We start from the raw sequence: 20,433 nt of genomic DNA, 5'->3' as shown, positions 1-20,433 counted from the left end.
AAAGCTTCTTTCCAGATTTCATCTGAGGATATTTCCTTTTTCACCATAGCCCTGTATGGGCTTCCAAATATCACTTTGCCAATTCCACAAGAACTGTCTTAGCGAAAGGCTTCTTGAGGGGAAAGCTGTAACTCTGTGAGATGATTTCACAGAACACAACGAAGTTTCTCAGAAAGCTTCTTTCTCTTTGTTATCGGAGGATATTTCCTTTGGCCCTATAGTCTTCAAAGGGATCCGAAATATCTGTTCTCAGATTCCACAGAAAAAATGCTAGCAAAGAGATCCACGAAATACAGATGTAACTCTGTGAGATGAATTAACAGAACACTAAGCACTTTCTCAGAAAGCTTCTTTCCAGTTTTCATCTGAGGATATTTCCTTTTTCACCATAGCCTCTATGGGCTTCCACATATCACTTTACAAATTCCACAAGAACTTTCTTGGGGAAACGCTTCTTGAGGGGAAAGCTGTAACTCTGTGAGATGATTTCACAGAACACAACGAAGTTTCTCAGAAAGCTTCTTTCTCTTTGTTATCGGAGGATATTTCCTTTGGCCCTATAGTCTTCAAAGGGATCCGAAATATCTGTTCTCAGATTCCACAGAAATAATGCTAGCAAAGAGATCCACGAAATACAGCTGTAACTCTGTGAGATGAATTAACAGAACACTAAGCAGTTTCTCAGAAAGCTTCTTTCCAGATTTCCTCTGAGGATATTTCCTTTTTCACCATAGCCCTCTAGGGGCTTCCAAATATCACTTTGCCAATTCCACAAGAACTGTCTTAGCAAAAGGCTTCTGAGGGGAAAGCTGAAACTCTGTGAGATGATTTCACAGAACACAACGAATTTCTCTGAAAGCTTCTTTCTCTTTGTTACCGGAAGATATTTCCTTTGGTCCTATAGTCTTCAAAGGATTCCGAAATATCTGTTCTCAGATTCCACAGAAATAAGGCTAGCAAAGAGATCCACGAAATACAGATGTAACTCTGTGAGATGAATTAACAGAACACTAAGCAGTTTCTCAGAAAGCTTCTTTCCAGATTTCCTCTGAGGATATTTCCTTTCTCACCATAGCCCTCTATGGGCTTCCAAATAGCACTTTGCCAATTCCACAAGAACTGTCTTAGCGAAAGGCTTCTTGTGGGGAAAGCTGTAACTCTGTGAGATGTTTTCACAGAACACAACGAAGTTTCTCAGAAAGCTTCTTTCTCTTTGTTATCGGAGGATATTTCCTTTGGCCCTAGAGTCTTCAAAGGGATCCGAAATATCTGTTCTCAGATTCAACAGAAATAAGGCTAGCAAAGAGATCCTCGAAATACAGATGTAACTCTGTGAGATGAATTAACAGAACACTAAGCAGTTTCTCAGAAAGCTTCTTTCCAGATTTCCTCTGAGGATATTTCCTTTTTCACCATAGCCCTCTATGGGCTTCCAAATATCACTTTGCCAATTCCCGAAGAACTGTCTTAGCGAAAGGGTTCTTGAGGGGAAAGCTGTAACTCTGTGAGATGATTTCACAGAACACAACGAAGTTTCTCAGATAGCTTCTTTCTCTTTGTTATCGGAAGATATTTCCTTTGGCCCTATAGTGTTCAAAGGGATCCGAAATATCTGTTCTCAGATTCCACAGAAATAATGCTAGCAAAGAGATCCACGAAATACAGATGTAACTCTGTGAGAAGAATTAACAGAACACTAAGCAGTTTCTCAGAAAGCTTCTTTCCAGATTTCATCTGAGGATATTTCCTTTTTCACCATAGCCCTCTATGGGCTTCCAAATATCACTTTGCCAATTCCACAAGAACTGTCTTAGCGAAAGGCTTCTTGAGGGGAAAGCTGTAACTCTGTGAGATGATTTAACAGAACACAAAGAAGTTTCCCAGAAAGTTTCTTTCTCTTTGTTATCGGAGGATATTTCCTTTGACCTTGTAGTCTTCAAAGGGATCCGAAATATCTGTTCTCAGATTCCACAGAAATAAGGCTAGCAAAGAGATCCACGAAATACAGATGTAACTCTGTGAGATGAATTAACAGAACACTAAGCAGTTTCCCAGAAAGCTTCTTTCCAGATTTCATCTGAGGATATTTCCTTTTTCACCATAGCCCTCTATGGGTTTCCAAATATCACTTTGCCAATTCCACAAGAACTGTCTTAGCGAAAGGCTTCTTGAGGGGAAAGCTGTAACTCTGTGAGATGATTTCACAGAACACAATGTAGTTTCTCAGAAAGCTTCTTTCTCTTTGTTATCGGAGGATATTTCCTTTGGCCCTATAGTCTTCAAAGGGATCCGAAATATCTGTTCTCAGATTTCACAGAAATAAGACTAGCAAGAGATCCACGAAATAAAGAAGTAACTCTGTGTGATGAATTAACAGAACACTAAGCAGTTTCTCAGAAAGCATCTTTCCAGATTTCATCTGAGGATATTTCCTTTTACACCATAACACTCTATGGGCTTCCAAATATCACTTTGCCAATTCCACAAGAACTCTCTTAGCGAAAGGCTTCATGATGGGAAATCTGTAACACTGTGAGATGATTTCACAGAACACAACGAAGTTTCTCAGAAAGCTTCTTTCTCTTTATTATCGGAGGATATTTCCTTTGGCCCTATAGTCTTCAAACGGATCCGAAATATCTGTTCGCAGATTCCACAGAAATAAGGCTAGCAAAGAGATCCAAGAAATAAAGATGTAATTCTGTGAGATGAATTAACAGAACACTAAGCAGTTTCTCAGAATGCTTCTTTCCAGATTTCCTCTGAGGATATTTCCTTTTTCACCATAGCCCTCTATGGGCTTCCAAATATCACTTTGCCAATTCCACAAGAACTGTCTTAGCGAAAGGCTTCTTGTGGGGAAAGCTGTAACTCTGTGAGATGATTTCACAGAACACAACGAAGTTTCTCAGAAAGCTTCTTTCTCTTTGTGATCGGAGGATATTTCCTTTGGCCCTATCGTCTTCAAACGGATCCGAAATATCTGTTCTCAGATTCCACAGAAATAAGGCTAGCAAAGAGATCCACGAAATACAGATGTAACTCTGTGAGATGAATTAACAGAACACTAAGCAGTTTCTCAGAAAGCTTCTTTCCAGATTTCATCTGAGGATATTTCCTTTTTCACCATAGCCCTCTATGGGCTTCCAAATATCACTTTGCCAATTCCGCAAGAACTGTCTTAGCGAAAGGCTTCTTGTGGGGAAAGCTGTAACTCTGTGAGATGATATCACAGAACACAACGAAGTTTCTCAGAAAGCTTCTTTCTCTTTTTTATCAGAGGATATTTCCTTTGGCCCTATAGTCTTCAAAGGGATCCGAAATATCTGTTCTCAGATTCCACAGAAATAATTCTAACAAAGACATCCACGAAATACAGCTGTAACTCTGTGAGATGAATTAACAGAACACTAAGCAGTTTCTCAGAAAGCTTCTTTCCAGTTTTCATCTGAGGATATTTCCTTTTTCACCATAGCCCTCTATGGGCTTCCAAATATCACTTTACAAATTCCACAAGAACTTTCTTGGGGAAACGCTTCTTGAGGGGAAAGCTGTAACTCTGTGAGATGATTTCACAGAACACAACGAAGTTTCTCAGAAAGCTTCTTTCTCTTTGTTATCGGAGGATATTTCCTTTGGCCCTATACTCTTCAAAGGGATCCGAAATATCTGTTCTCAGATTCAACAGAAATAAGGCTAGCAAAGAGATCCACGAAATAAAGATGTAACTCTGTGAGGTGAATTAACAGAACACTAACCAGTTTCTCAGAAAGCTTCTTTCCAGATTTCATCTGAGGATATTCCCTTTTTCACCATAGCCCTCTATAGGCTTCCAAATATCACTTTGCAAATTCCACAAGAACTGTCTTAGAGAAAGGCATCTTGAGGGGAAAGCTGTAACTCTGTGAGATGATTTAACAGAACACAAAGAAGTTTCCCAGAAAGTTTCTTTCTCTTTGTTGTCGGAGGATATTTCCTTTGGCCCTATAGTCTTCAAAGGGATCCGAAATATCTGTTCTCAGATTCCACAGAAAAAAAGGCTAGCAAAGAGATCCACGAAATACAGATGTAACTCTGGGAAATGAATTAACAGAAGACTAAGCAGTTTCTCAGAATGCTTCTTTCCAGATTTCCTCTGAGGATATTTCCTTTTTCACCATAGCCCTCTATGGGCTTCCAAATATCACTTTGCCAATTCCACAAGAACTGTCTTAGCGAAAGGCTTCTTGAGGGGAAAGCTGTAACTCTGTGAGATGATTTCACAGAACACAACGAAGTTTCTCAGAAAGCTTCTTTCTCTTTGTTATCAGAGGATATTTCCTTTGGCCCTATAGTCTTCAAACAGATCCGAAATATCTGTTCTCAGATTCCACAGAAATAAGGCTAGCAAAGAGATCCACGAAATACAGATGTAATTCTGTGAGATGAATTAACACAACACTAAGCAGTTTCTAAGAAAGCTTCTTTCCAGATTTCCTCTGAGGATATTTCCTTTCTCACCATAGCCCTCTATGGGCTTCCAAATATCACTTTGCCAATTCCACAAGAACTGTCTTAGCGAAAGGCTTCTTGTGGGGAAAGCTGTAACTCTGTGAGATGATTTCACAGAACACAACGAAGTTTCTCAGAAAGCTTCTTTCTCTTTGTTATCGGAGGATATTTCCTTTGGCCCTATAGTCTTCAAAGGGATCCGAAATATCTGTTCTGAGATTCAACAGAAATAAGGCTAGCAAAGAGATCTTCGAAATACAGATGTAACTCTGTGAAATGAATTAACTGAACACTAAGCAGTTTCTCAGAAAGCTTCTTTCCAGATTTCTTCTGAGGATATTTCCTTCTTCACCATAGCCCTCTATGGGCTTCCAAATATCACATTGCCAATTCCACAAGAACTGTCTTAGCGAAAGGCTTCTTGAGGGGAAAGCTGTAACTCTGTGGGATGATTTCACAGAACACAACGAAGTTTCTCAGAAAGCTTCTTTCTCTTTGTTATCGGAGGATATTTCCTTTGGCCCTATAGTCTTCAAAGGGATCCGAAATATCTGTTCTCAGATTCCACAGAAATAAGTCTAGCAAAGAGATCCACGAAATACAGATGTAACTCTGTGAGATGAATTAACAGAACACTAAGCAGTTTCTCAGAAAGCTTCTTTCCAGATTTCATCTGGGGATATTTCCTTTTTCACCATAGCCCTCTATGGGCTTCCAAATATCACTTTGCCAATTCCACAAGAACTGTCTTAGCGAAAGGCTTCTTGAGGGGAAAGCTGTAACTCTGTGAGATGATTTCACAGAACACAACGACCTTTCTCAGAAAGTTTCTTTCTCTTTGTTATCGGAGGATATTTCCTTTGGCCCTATAGTCTTCAAAGGGATCCGAAATATGTGTTCTCAGATTCCACAGAAATAATGCTAGCAAAGAGATCCACGAAATACAGATGTAACTCTGTGAGATGAATTAACAGAACACTAAGCAGTTTCTCAGAAAGCTTCTTTCCAGATTTCATCTGAGGATATTTCCTTTTTAACCATAGCCCTCTATGGGCTTCCAAATATCACTTCGCCAATTCCACAAGAACTGTCTTAGCGAAAGGCTTCTTGAGGGGAAAGCTGTAACTCTGTGAGATGATTTAACAGAACACAAAGAAGTTTCCCAGAAAGTTTGTTTCTCTTTTTTATCGGAGGATATTTCCTTTGGCCCTGTAGTCTTCAAAGGGATCCGAAATATCTGTTCTCAGATTCCACAGAAATAAGGCTAGCAAAGAGATCCACGAAATACAGATGAAACTCTGTGAGATGAATTAACAGAACACTAAGCAGTTTCCCAGAAAGCTTCTTTCCAGATTTCCTCTGAGGATATTTCCTTTTTCACCATAGCCCTCTAGGGGTTCCAAATATCACTTTGCCAATTCCACAAGAACTGTCTTAGCGAAAGGCTTCTTGAGGGGAAAGCTGTAACTCTGTGAGATGATTTAACAGAACACAAAGAAGTTTCCCAGAAAGTTTCGTTCTCTTTGTTACCGGAGGATATTTCCTTTGGCCCTATAGTCTTCAAAGGGATCCGAAATATCTGTTCTCAGATTCCACAGAAATAAGGCTAGCAAAGAGATCCACGAAATACAGATGTAACTCAGTGAAATGAATTAACAGAAGACTAAGCAGTTTCTCAGAATGCTTCTTTCCAGATTTCCTCTGAGGATATTTCCTTTTTCACCATAGCCCTCTATGGGCTTCCAAATATCACTTTGCCAATTCCACAAGAACTGTCTTAGCGAAAGGCTTCTTGAGGGGAAAGCTGTAACTCTGTGAGATGATTTCACAGAACACAACGAAGTTTCTCAGAAAGCTTCTTTCTCTTTGTTATCAGAGGATATTTCCTTTGGCCCTATAGTCTTCAAACGGATCCGAAATATCTGTTCTCAGATTCCACAGAAATAAGGCTAGCAAAGAGATCCACGAAATACAGATGTAACTCTGTGAGATGAATTAACAGAACACTAAGCAGTTTCTCAGAAAGCTTCTTTCCAGATTTCATCTGGGGATATTTCCTTTTTCACCATAGCCCTCTATGGGCTTCCAAATATCACTTTGCCAATTCCACAAGAACTGTCTTAGCGAAAGGCTTCTTGAGGGGAAAGCTGTAACTCTGTGAGATGATTTCACAGAACACAACGACGTTTCTCAGAAAGCTTCTTTCTCTTTGTTATCGGAGGATATTTCCTTTGGCCCTATAGTCTTCAAAGGGATCCGAAATATCTGTTCTCAGATTCTACAGAAATAATGCTAGCAAAGAGATCCACGAAATACAGATGTAACTCTGTGAGATGAATTAGAAGAACACTAAGCAGTTTCTCAGAAAGCTTCTTTCCAGATTTCATCTGAGGATATTTCCTTTTTCACCATAGCCCTCTATGGGCTTCCAAATATCACTTTGCCAATTCCACAAGAACTGTCTTAGCGAAAGGCTTCTTGAGGGGAAAGCTGTAACTCTGTGAGATGATTTCACAGAACACAAAGAAGTTTCCCAGAAAGTTTCTTTCTGTTTGTTATCGGAGGATATTTCCTTTGACCCTGTAGTCTTCAAAGAGATCCGAAATATCTGTTCTCAGATTCCACAGAAATAAGGCTAGCAAAGAGATCCACGAAATACAGATGTAACTCTGTGAGATGAATTAACAGAACACTAAGCAGTTTCCCAGAAAGCTTCTTTCCAGATTTCATCTGAGGATATTTCCTTTTTCACCATAGCCCTCTAGGGGTTTCCAAATATCACTTTGCCAATTCCAAAAGAACTGTCTTAGCGAAAGGCTTCTTTTGGGGAAAGCTGTAACTCTGTGAGATGATTTCACAGAACACAACGAAGTTTCTCAGAAAGCTTCTTTCTCTTTGTTATCGGAGGATATTTCCTTTGGCCCTATAGTCTTCAAAGGGATCCGAAATATCTGTTCTCAGATTCCACAGAAATAAGGCTAGCAAAGAGATCCACGAAATACAGATGTAACTCTGTGAGATGAATTAACAGAACACTAAGCAGTTTCTCAGAAAGCTTCTTTCCAGATTTCCTCTGAGGATATTTCCTTTCTCACCATAGCCCTCTATGGGCTTCCAAATATCACTTTGCCAATTCCACAAGAACTGTCTTAGCGAATGGTTTCTTGAAGGGAAATCTGTAACTCTGTGAGATGATTTCACAGAACACAACGAAGTTTCTCAGAAAGCTTCTTTCTCTTTGTTATCGGAGGATATTTCCTTTGGCCCTATAGTCTTCAAAGGGATCCGAAATATCTGTTCTCAGATTCCACAGAAATAAGGCTAGCAAAGAGATCCTCGAAATACAGATGTAACTCTGTGAGATGAATTAGCAGAACACTAAGCAGTTTCTCAGAAAGCTTCTTTCCAGATTTCATCTGAGGATATTTCCTTTTTCACCATAGCCCTGTATGGGCTTCCAAATATCACTTTGCCAATTCCACAAGAACTGTCTTAGCGAAAGGCTTCTTGAGGGGAAAGCTGTAACTCTGTGAGATGATTTCACAGAACACAACGAAGTTTCTCAGAAAGCTTCTTTCTCTTTGTTATCGGAGGATATTTCCTTTGGCCCTATAGTCTTCAAAGGGATCCGAAATATCTGTTCTCAGATTCCACAGAAAAAATGCTAGCAAAGAGATCCACGAAATACAGATGTAACTCTGTGAGATGAATTAACAGAACACTAAGCACTTTCTCAGAAAGCTTCTTTCCAGTTTTCATCTGAGGATATTTCCTTTTTCACCATAGCCCTCTATGGGCTTCCACATATCACTTTACAAATTCCACAAGAACTTTCTTGGGGAAACGCTTCTTGAGGGGAAAGCTGTAACTCTGTGAGATGATTTCACAGAACACAACGAAGTTTCTCAGAAAGCTTCTTTCTCTTTGTTATCGGAGGATATTTCCTTTGGCCCTATAGTCTTCAAAGGGATCCGAAATATCTGTTCTCAGATTCCACAGAAATAATGCTAGCAAAGAGATCCACGAAATACAGCTGTAACTCTGTGAGATGAATTAACAGAACACTAAGCAGTTTCTCAGAAAGCTTCTTTCCAGATTTCCTCTGAGGATATTTCCTTTTTCACCATAGCCCTCTAGGGGCTTCCAAATATCACTTTGCCAATTCCACAAGAACTGTCTTAGCAAAAGGCTTCTGAGGGGAAAGCTGAAACTCTGTGAGATGATTTCACAGAACACAACGAATTTCTCTGAAAGCTTCTTTCTCTTTGTTACCGGAAGATATTTCCTTTGGTCCTATAGTCTTCAAAGGATTCCGAAATATCTGTTCTCAGATTCCACAGAAATAAGGCTAGCAAAGAGATCCACGAAATACAGATGTAACTCTGTGAGATGAATTAACAGAACACTAAGCAGTTTCTCAGAAAGCTTCTTTCCAGATTTCCTCTGAGGATATTTCCTTTCTCACCATAGCCGTCTATGGGCTTCCAAATAGCACTTTGCCAATTCCACAAGAACTGTCTTAGCGAAAGGCTTCTTGTGGGGAAAGCTGTAACTCTGTGAGATGTTTTCACAGAACACAACGAAGTTTCTCAGAAAGCTTCCTTCTCTTTGTTATCGGAGGATATTTCCTTTGGCCCTAGAGTCTTCAAAGGGATCCGAAATATCTGTTCTCAGATTCAACAGAAATAAGGCTAGCAAAGAGATCCTCGAAATACAGATGTAACTCTGTGAGATGAATTAACAGAACACTAAGCAGTTTCTCAGAAAGCTTCTTTCCAGATTTCCTCTGAGGATATTTCCTTTTTCACCATAGCCCTCTATGGGCTTCCAAATATCACTTTGCCAATTCCCGAAGAACTGTCTTAGCGAAAGGGTTCTTGAGGGGAAAGCTGTAACTCTGTGAGATGATTTCACAGAACACAACGAAGTTTCTCAGATAGCTTCTTTCTCTTTGTTATCGGAAGATATTTCCTTTGGCCCTATAGTGTTCAAAGGGATCCGAAATATCTGTTCTCAGATTCCACAGAAATAATGCTAGCAAAGAGATCCACAAAATACAGATGTAACTCTGTGAGAAGAATTAACAGAACACTAAGCAGTTTCTCAGAAAGCTTCTTTCCAGATTTCATCTGAGGATATTTCCTTTTTCACCATAGCCCTCTATGGGCTTCCAAATATCACTTTGCCAATTCCACAAGAACTGTCTTAGCGAAAGGCTTCTTGAGGGGAAAGCTGTAACTCTGTGAGATGATTTAACAGAACACAAAGAAGTTTCCCAGAAAGTTTCTTTCTCTTTGTTATCGGAGGATATTTCCTTTGACCTTGTAGTCTTCAAAGGGATCCGAAATATCTGTTCTCAGATTCCACAGAAATAAGGCTAGCAAAGAGATCCACGAAATACAGATGTAACTCTGTGAGATGAATTAACAGAACACTAAGCAGTTTCCCAGAAAGCTTCTTTCCAGATTTCATCTGAGGATATTTCCTTTTTCACCATAGCCCTCTATGGGTTTCCAAATATCACTTTGCCACTTCCACAAGAACTGTCTTAGCGAAAGGCTTCTTGAGGGGAAAGCTGTAACTCTGTGAGATGATTTCACAGAACACAACGTAGTTTCTCAGAAAGCTTCTTTCTCTTTGTTATCGGAGGATATTTCCTTTGGCCCTATAGTCTTCAAAGGGATCCGAAATATCTGTTCTCAGATTTCACAGAAATAAGACTAGCAAGAGATCCACGAAATAAAGAAGTAACTCTGTGTGATGAATTAACAGAACACTAAGCAGTTTCTCAGAAAGCATCTTTCCAGATTTCATCTGAGGATATTTCCTTTTACACCATAACACTCTATGGGCTTCCAAATATCACTTTGCCAATTCCACAAGAACTCTCTTAGCGAAAGGCTTCATGATGGGAAATCTGTAACACTGTGAGATGATTTCACAGAACACAACGAAGTTTCTCAGAAAGCTTCTTTCTCTTTATTATCGGAGGATATTTCCTTTGGCCCTATAGTCTTCAAACGGATCCGAAATATCTGTTCGCAGATTCCACAGAAATAAGGCTAGCAAAGAGATCCAAGAAATAAAGATGTAATTCTGTGAGATGAATTAACAGAACACTAAGCAGTTTCTCAGAATGCTTCTTTCCAGATTTCCTCTGAGGATATTTCCTTTTTCACCATAGCCCTCTATGGGCTTCCAAATATCACTTTGCCAATTCCACAAGAACTGTCTTAGCGAAAGGCTTCTTGTGGGGAAAGCTGTAACTCTGTGAGATGATTTCACAGAACACAACGAAGTTTCTCAGAAAGCTTCTTTCTCTTTGTGATCGGAGGATATTTCCTTTGGCCCTATCGTCTTCAAACGGATCCGAAATATCTGTTCTCAGATTCCACAGAAATAAGGCTAGCAAAGAGATCCACGAAATACAGATGTAACTCTGTGAGATGAATTAACAGAACACTAAGCAGTTTCTCAGAAAGCTTCTTTCCAGATTTCATCTGAGGATATTTCCTTTTTCACCATAGCCCTCTATGGGCTTCCAAATATCACTTTGCCAATTCCGCAAGAACTGTCTTAGCGAAAGGCTTCTTGTGGGGAAAGCTGTAACTCTGTGAGATGATATCACAGAACACAACGAAGTTTCTCAGAAAGCTTCTTTCTCTTTTTTATCAGAGGATATTTCCTTTGGCCCTATAGTCTTCAAAGGGATCCGAAATATCTGTTCTCAGATTCCACAGAAATAATTCTAACAAAGAGATCCACGAAATACAGCTGTAACTCTGTGAGATGAATTAACAGAACACTAAGCAGTTTCTCAGAAAGCTTCTTTCCAGCTTTCATCTGAGTATATTTCCTTTTTCACCATAGCCCTCTATGGGCTTCCAAATATCACTTTGCCAATTCCACAAGAACTGTCTTAGCGAAAGGCTTCTGGAGGGGAAAGCTGTAACTCTGTGAGATGATTTCACAGAACACAACGAAGTTTCTCCGAAAGCTTCTATCTCTTCGTTATCGGAGGATATTTCCTTTGGCCCTGTAGTCTTCAAAGGGATCCGAAATATCTGTTCTCAGATTCCACAGAAATAAGGCTAGCAAAGAGATCCAAGAAATAAAGATGTAATTCTGTGAGATGAATTAACAGAACACTAAGCAGTTTCTCAGAATGCTTCTTTCCAGATTTCCTCTGAGGATATTTCCTTTCTCACCATAGCCCTCTATGGGCTTCCAAATATAACTTTGCCAATTCCACAAGAACTGTCTTAGCGAAAGGCTTCTTGAGGGGAAAGCTGTAACTCTGTGAGATGATTTCACAGAACTCAACGACGTTTCTCAGAAAGCTTCTTTCTCTTTGTTATCAGAGGATATTTCCTTTGGCCCTATAGTCTTCAAAGGGATCCGAAATATCTGTTCTCAGATTCTACAGAAATAATGCTAGCAAAGAGATCCACGAAATACAGATGTAACTCTGTGAGATGAATTAAAAGAACACTAAGCAGTTTCTCAGAAAGCTTCTTTCCAGATTTCATCTGAGGATATTTTCTTTTTCACCATAGCCCTCTATGGGCTTCCAAATATCACTTTGCCAATTCCACAAGAACTGTCTTAGCGAAAGGCTTCTTGAGGGGAAAGCTGTAACTCTGTGAGATGATTTCACAGAACACAAAGAAGTTTCCCAGAAAGTTTCTTTCTGTTTGTTATCGGAGGATATTTCCTTTGACCCTGTAGTCTTCAAAGGGATCCGAAATATCTGTTCTCAGATTCCACAGAAATAAGGCTAGCAAAGAGATCCACGAAATACAGATGTAACTCTGTGAGATGAATTAACAGAACACTAAGCAGTTTCCCAGAAAGCTTCTTTCCAGATTTCATCTGAGGATATTTCCTTTTTCACCATAGCCCTCTAGGGGTTTCCAAATATCACTTTGCCAATTCCAAAAGAACTGTCTTAGCGAAAGGCTTCTTTTGGGGAAAGCTGTAAATCTGTGAGATGATTTCACAGAACACAACGAAGTTTCTCAGAAAGCTTCTTTCTCTTAGTTATCGGAGGATATTTCCTTTGGCCCTATAGTCTTCAAAGGGATCCGAAATATCTGTTCTCAGATTCCACAGAAATAAGGCTAGCAAAGAGATCCACGAAATACAGATGTAACTCTGTGAGATGAATTAACAGAACACTAAGCAGTTTCTCAGAAAGCTTCTTTCCAGATTTCCTCTGAGGATATTTCCTTTCTCACCATAGCCCTCTATGGGCTTCCAAATATCACTTTGCCAATTCCACAAGTACTGTCTTAGCGAATGGTTTCTTGAAGGGAAATCTGTAACTCTGTGAGATGATTTCACAGAACACAACGAAGTTTCTCAGAAAGCTTCTTTCTCTTTGTTATCGGAGGATATTTCCTTTGGCCCTATAGTCTTCAAAGGGATCCGAAATATCTGTTCTCAGATTCCACAGAAATAAGGCTAGCAAAGAGATCCTCGAAATACAGATGTAACTCTGTGAGATGAATTAACAGAACACTAAGCAGTTTCTCAGAAAGCTTCTTTCCAGATTTCATCTGAGGATATTTCCTTTTTCACCATAGCCCTCTATGGGCTTCCAAATATCACTTTGCCAATTCCACAAGAACTGTCTTAGCGAGAGGCTTCTTGAGGGGAAAGCTGTAACTCTGTGAGATGATTTCACAGAACACAACGAAGTTTCTCAGAAAGCTTCTTTCTCTTTGTTATCGGAGGATATTTCCTTTGGCCCTATAGTCTTCAAAGGGATCCGAAATATCTGTTCTCAGATTCCACAGAAAAAATGCTAGCAAAGAGATCCACGAAATACAGATGTAACTCTGTGAGATGAATTAACAGAACACTAAGCACTTTCTCAGAAAGCTTCTTTCCAGTTTTCATCTGAGGATATTTCCTTTTTCACCATAGCCCTCTATGGGCTTCCAAATATCACTTTACAAATTCCACAAGAACTTTCTTGGGGAAACGCTTCTTGAGGGGAAAGCTGTAACTCTGTGAGATGATTTCACAGAACACAACGAAGTTTCTCAGAAAGCTTCTTTCTCTTCGTTATCGGAGGATATTTCCTTTGGCCCTATAGTCTTCAAAGGGATCCGAAATATCTGTTCTCAGATTCCACAGAAATAATGCTAGCAAAGAGATCCACGAAATACAGCTGTAACTCTGTGAAATGAATTAACAGAACACTAAGCAGTTTCTCAGAAAGCTTCTTTCCAGATTTCCTCTGAGGATATTTCCTTTTTCACCATAGCCCTCTAGGGGCTTCCAAATATCACTTTGCCAATTCCACAAGAACTGTCTTAGCAAAAGGCTTCTGAGGGGAAAGCTGAAACTCTGTGAGATGATTTCACAGAACACAACGAATTTCTCTGAAAGCTTCTTTCTCTTTGTTACCGGAAGATATTTCCTTTGGTCCTATAGTCTTCAAAGGATTCCGAAATATCTGTTCTCAGATTCCACAGAAATAAGGCTAGCAAAGAGATCCACGAAATACAGATGTAACTCTGTGAGATGAATTAACAGAACACTAAGCAGTTTCTCAGAAAGCTTCTTTCCAGATTTCCTCTGAGGATATTTCCTTTCTCACCATAGCCGTCTATGGGCTTCAAAATATCACTTTGCCAATTCCACAAGAACTGTCTTAGCGAAAGGCTTCTTGTGGGGAAAGCTGTAACTCTGTGAGATGATTTCACAGAACACAACGAAGTTTCTCAGATAGCTTCTTTCTCTTTGTTATCGGAGGATATTTCCTTTGGCCCTATAGTCTTCAAAGGGATCCGAAATATCTGTTCTCAGATTTCACAGAAATAAGACTAGCAAGAGATCCACGAAATAAAGAAGTAACTCTGTGTGATGAATTAACAGAACACTAAGCAGTTTCTCAGAAAGCATCTTTCCAGATTTCATCTGAGGATATTTCCTTTTACACCATAACACTCTATGGGCTTCCAAATATCACTTTGCCAATTCCACAAGAACTCTCTTAGCGAAAGGCTTCATGATGGGAAATCTGTAACACTGTGAGATGATTTCACAGAACACAACGAAGTTTCTCAGAAAGCTTCTTTCTCTTTATTATCGGAGGATATTTCCTTTGGCCCTATAGTCTTCAAACGGATCCGAAATATCTGTTCGCAGATTCCACAGAAATAAGGATGGCAAAGAGATCCAAGAAATAAAGATGTAATTCTGTGAGATGAATTAACAGAACACTAAGCAGTTTCTCAGAATGCTTCTTTCCAGATTTCCTCTGAGGATATTTCCTTTTTCACAATAGCCCTCTATGGGCTTCCAAATATCACTTTGCCAATTCCACAAGAACTGTCTTAGCGAAAGGCTTCTTGTGGGGAAAGCTGTAACTCTGTGAGATGATTTCACAAAACACAACGAAGTTTCTCAGAAAGCTTCCTTCTCTTTGTGATCGGAGGATATTTCCTTTGGCCCTATAGTCTTCAAACGGATCCGAAATATCTGTTCTCAGATTCCACAGAAATAAGGCTAGCAAAGAGATCCACGAAATACAGATGTAACTCTGTGAGATGAATTAACAGAACACTAAGCAGTTTCTCAGAAAGCTTCTTTCCAGATTTCATCTGAGGATATTTCCTTTTTCACCATAGCCCTCTATGGGCTTCCAAATATCACTTTGCCAATTCCGCAAGAACTGTCTTAGCGAAAGGCTTCTTGTGGGGAAAGCTGTAACTCTGTGAGATGATATCACAGAACACAACGAAGTTTCTCAGAAAGCTTCTTTCTCTTTTTTATCAGAGGATATTTCCTTTGGCCCTATAGTCTTCAAAGGGATCCGAAATATCTGTTCTCAGATTCCACAGAAATAATTCTAACAAAGAGATCCACGAAATACAGCTGTAACTCTGTGAGATGAATTAACAGAACACTAAGCAGTTTCTCAGAAAGCTTCTTTCCAGCTTTCATCTGAGGATATTTCCTTTTTCACCATAGCCCTCTATGGGCTTCCAAATATCACTTTGCCAATTCCACAAGAACTGTCTTAGCGAAAGGCTTCTGGAGGGGAAAGCTGTAACTCTGTGAGATGATTTCACAGAACACAACGAAGTTTCTCCGAAAGCTTCTATCTCTTCGTTATCGGAGGATATTTCCTTTGGCCCTGTAGTCTTCAAAGGGATCCGAAATATCTGTTCTCAGATTCCACAGAAATAAGGCTAGCAAAGAGATCCAAGAAATAAAGATGTAATTCTGTGAGATGAATTAACAGAACACTAAGCAGTTTCTCAGAATGCTTCTTTCCAGATTTCCTCTGAGGATATTTCCTTTTTCACAATAGCCCTCTATGGGCTTCCAAATATCACTTTGCCAATTCCACAAGAACTGTCTTAGCGAAAGGCTTCTTGTGGGGAAAGCTGTAACTCTGTGAGATGATTTCACAGAACACAACGAAGTTTCTCAGAAAGCTTCTTTCTCTTTGTGATCGGAGGATATTTCCTTTGGCCCTATAGTCTTCAAACGGATCCGAAATATCTGTTCTCAGATTCCACAGAAATAAGGCTAGCAAAGAGATCCACGAAATACAGATGTAACTCTGTGAGATGAATTAACAGAACACTAAGCAGTTTCCCAGAAAGCTTCTTTCCAGATTTCATCTGAGGATATTTCCTTTTTCACCATAGCCCTCTATGGGTTTCCAAATATCACTTTGCCAATTCCACAAGAACTGTCTTAGCGAAAGGCTTCTTGAGGGGAAAGCTGTAACTCTGTGAGATGATTTCACAGAACACAACGTAGTTTCTCAGAAAGCTTCTTTCTCTTTGTTATCGGAGGATATTTCCTTTGGCCCTATAGTCTTCAAAGGGATCCGAAATATCTGTTCTCAGATTTCACAGAAATAAGACTAGCAAGAGATCCACGAAATAAAGAAGTAACTCTGTGTGATGAATTAACAGAACACTAAGCAGTTTCTCAGAAAGCATCTTTCCAGATTTCATCTGAGGATATTTCCTTTTACACCATAACACTCTATGGGCTTCCAAATATCACTTTGCCAATTCCACAAGAACTCTCTTAGCGAAAGGCTTCATGATGGGAAATCTGTAACACTGTGAGATGATTTCACAGAACACAACGAAGTTTCTCAGAAAGCTTCTTTCTCTTTATTATCGGAGGATATTTCCTTTGGCCCTATAGTCTTCAAACGGATCCGAAATATCTGTTCGCAGATTCCACAGAAATAAGGCTAGCAAAGAGATCCAAGAAATAAAGATGTAATTCTGTGAGATGAATTAACAGAACACTAAGCAGTTTCTCAGAATGCTTCTTTCCAGATTTCCTCTGAGGATATTTCCTTTTTCACAATAGCCCTCTATGGGCTTCCAAATATCACTTTGCCAATTCCACAAGAACTGTCTTAGCGAAAGGCTTCTTGTGGGGAAAGCTGTAACTCTGTGAGATGATTTCACAGAACACAACGAAGTTTCTCAGAAAGCTTCCTTCTCTTTGTGATCGGAGGATATTTCCTTTGGCCCTATAGTCTTCAAAGGGATCCGAAATATCTGTTCTCAGATTCCACAGAAATAAGGCTAGCAAAGAGATCCACGAAATACAGATGTAACTCTGTGAGATGAATTAACAGAACACTAAGCAGTTTCTCAGAAAGCTTCTTTCCAGATTTCATCTGAGGATATTTCCTTTTTCACCATAGCCCTCTATGGGCTTCCAAATATCACTTTGCCAATTCCGCAAGAACTGTCTTAGCGAAAGGCTTCTTGTGGGGAAAGCTGTAACTCTGTGAGATGATATCACAGAACACAACGAAGTTTCTCAGAAAGCTTCTTTCTCTTTTTTATCAGAGGATATTTCCTTTGGCCCTATAGTCTTCAAAGGGATCCGAAATATCTGTTCTCAGATTCCACAGAAATAATTCTAACAAAGAGATCCACGAAAAACAGCTGTAACTCTGTGAGATGAATTAACAGAACACTAAGCAGTTTCTCAGAAAGCTTCTTTCCAGCTTTCATCTGAGGATATTTCCTTTTTCACCATAGCCCTCTATGGGCTTCCAAATATCACTTTGCCAATTCCACAAGAACTGTCTTAGCGAAAGGCTTCTGGAGGGGAAAGCTGTAACTCTGTGAGATGATTTCACAGAACACAACGAAGTTTCTCCGAAAGCTTCTATCTCTTCGTTATCGGAGGATATTTCCTTTGGCCCTGTAGTCTTCAAAGGGATCCGAAATATCTGTTCTCAGATTCCACAGAAATAAGGCTAGCAAAGAGATCCAAGAAATAAAGATGTAATTCTGTGAGATGAATTAACAGAACACTAAGCAGTTTCTCAGAATGCTTCTTTCCAGATTTCCTCTGAGGATATTTCCTTTTTCACAATAGCCCTCTATGGGCTTCCAAATATCACTTTGCCAATTCCACAAGAACTGTCTTAGCGAAAGGCTTCTTGTGGGGAAAGCTGTAACTCTGTGAGATGATTTCACAGAACACAACGAAGTTTCTCAGAAAGCTTCTTTCTCTTTGTGATCGGAGGATATTTCCTTTGGCCCTATAGTCTTCAAACGGATCCGAAATATCTGTTCTCAGATTCCACAGAAACAAGGCTAGCAAAGAGATCCACGAAATACAGATGTAATTCAGTGAGATGAATTAACAGAACACTAAGCAGTTTCTCAGAAAGCTTCTTTCCAGATTTCCTCTGAGGATATTTCCTTTCTCACCATAGCCCTCTATGGGCTTCCAAATATAACTTTGCCAATTCCACAAGAACTGTCTTAGCGAAAGGCTTCTTGAGGGGAAAGCTGTAACTCTGTGAGATGATTTCACAGAACACAACGAAGTTTCTCAGAAAGCTTCTTTCTCTTTGTTATCGGAGGATATTTCCTTTGTCCCTATAGTCTTCAAAGGGATCCGAAATATCTGTTCTCAGATTCCACAGAAATAAGGCTAGCAAAGACATCCACGAAATACAGATGTAACTCTGTGAGATGAATTAGCAGAACACTAAGCAGTTTCTCAGAAAGCTTCTTTCCAGATTTCATCTGGGGATATTTCCTTTTTCACCACAGCCCTCTATGGGCTTCCAAATATCACTTTGCCAATTCCACAAGAACTGACTTAGCTAAAGGCATCTTGAAGGGAAATCTGTAATTCTGTGAGATGATTTCACAGAACACAACGAAGTTTCTCAGAAAGCTTCTTTCTCTTTGTGATCGGAGGATATTTCCTTTGGCCCTATAGTCTTCAAAGGAATCCGAAATATCTGTTCTCAGATTCAACAGAAATAAGGCTAGCAAAGAGATCCACTTAATAAAGATGTAACTCTGTGAAGTGAATTAACAGAACACTAAGCAGTTTCTCAGAAAGCTTCTTTCCAGATTTCATCTGAGGATATTTCCTTTTTCACCATAGCCCTCTATGGGCTTCCAAATATCACTTTGCCAATTCCACAAGAACTGTCTTAGCGAAAGGCTTCTGGAGGGGAAAGCTGTAACTCTGTGAGATGATTTCACAGAACACAACGAAGTTTCTCCGAAAGCTTCTATCTCTTCGTTATCGGAGGATATTTCCTTTGGCCCTATAGTCTTCAAAGGGATCCGAAATATCTGTTCTCAGATTCCACAGAAATAAGGCTAGCAAAGAGATCCACGAAATAAAGATGTAATTCAGTGAGATGAATTAACAGAACACTAGACAGTTTCTCAGAAAGCTTCTTTCCAGATTTCCTCTGAGGATATTTCCTTTTTCACCATAGTCCTCTATGGGCTTCCAAATATCACTTTGCCAATTCCACAAGAACTGTCTTAGCGAAAGGCTTCTTGAGGGGAAAGCTGTAACTCTGTGAGATGATTTCACAGAACACAACGAAGTTTCTCAGAAAGCTTCTTTCTCTTTGCTGTCGGAGGATATTTCCTTTGGCCCTATAGTCTTCAAAGGGATCCGCAATATCTGTTCTCAGATTCCACAGAAATAAGGCTAGCAAAGAGATCCACGAAATACAGATGTAACTCTGTGAGATGAATTAACAGAACACTAGGCAGTTTCTCAGAAAGCTTCTTTGCAGATTTCATCTGGGGATATTTCCTTTTTCACTATAGCCCTATATGGGCTTCCAAATATCACTTTACAAATTCCACAAGAACTTTCTTGGGGAAACGCTTCTTGAGGGGAAAGCTGTAACTCTGTGAGATGATTTCACAGAACACAACGAAGTTTCTCAGAAAGCTTCTTTCTCTTTGTTATCGGAGGATATTTCCTTTGGCCATATAGTCTTCAAAGGGATCCGAAATATCTGTTCTCAGATTCCACAGAAATAATGCTAGCAAAGAGATCCACGAAATACAGCTGTAACTCGGTGAGATGAATTAACAGAACACTAAGCAGTTTCTCAGAAAGCTTCTTTCCAGATTTCCTCTGAGGATATTTCCTTTTTCACCATAGCCCTCTAGGGGCTTCCAAATATCACTTTGCCAATTCCACAAGAACTGTCTTAGCAAAAGGCTTCTGAGGGGAAAGCTGAAACTCTGTGAGATGATTTCACAGAACACAACGAATTTCTCTGAAAGCTTCCTTCTCTTTGTTACCGGAAGATATTTCCTTTGGTCCTATAGTCTTCAAAGGAATCCGAAATATCTGTTCTCAGATTCCACAGAAATAAGGCTAGCAAAGAGATCCACGAAATACAGATGTAACTCTGTGAGATGAATTAACAGAACACTAAGCAGTTTCTCAGAAAGCTTCTTTCCAGATTTCATCTGAGGATATTTCCTTTTTCACGATAGCCTTCTATGGGCTTCCAAATATCACTTTGCCAATTCCAGAAGAACTGTCTTACCAAAAGGCTTCTTGAGGGGAAAGCTGTAATTCTGTGAGATGATTTCACAGAACACAAAGAAGTTTCTCAGAAAGCTTCTTTCTCTTTGTTATCGGAGGATATTTCCT

The sequence above is a fragment of the Macaca nemestrina genome, chromosome 14 (genome assembly GCF_043159975.1).
Source record: "Macaca nemestrina isolate mMacNem1 chromosome 14, mMacNem.hap1, whole genome shotgun sequence".
NCBI lineage: Eukaryota > Metazoa > Chordata > Mammalia > Primates > Cercopithecidae > Macaca > Macaca nemestrina.
Note: the sequence above shows the minus strand (reverse complement) of the source record.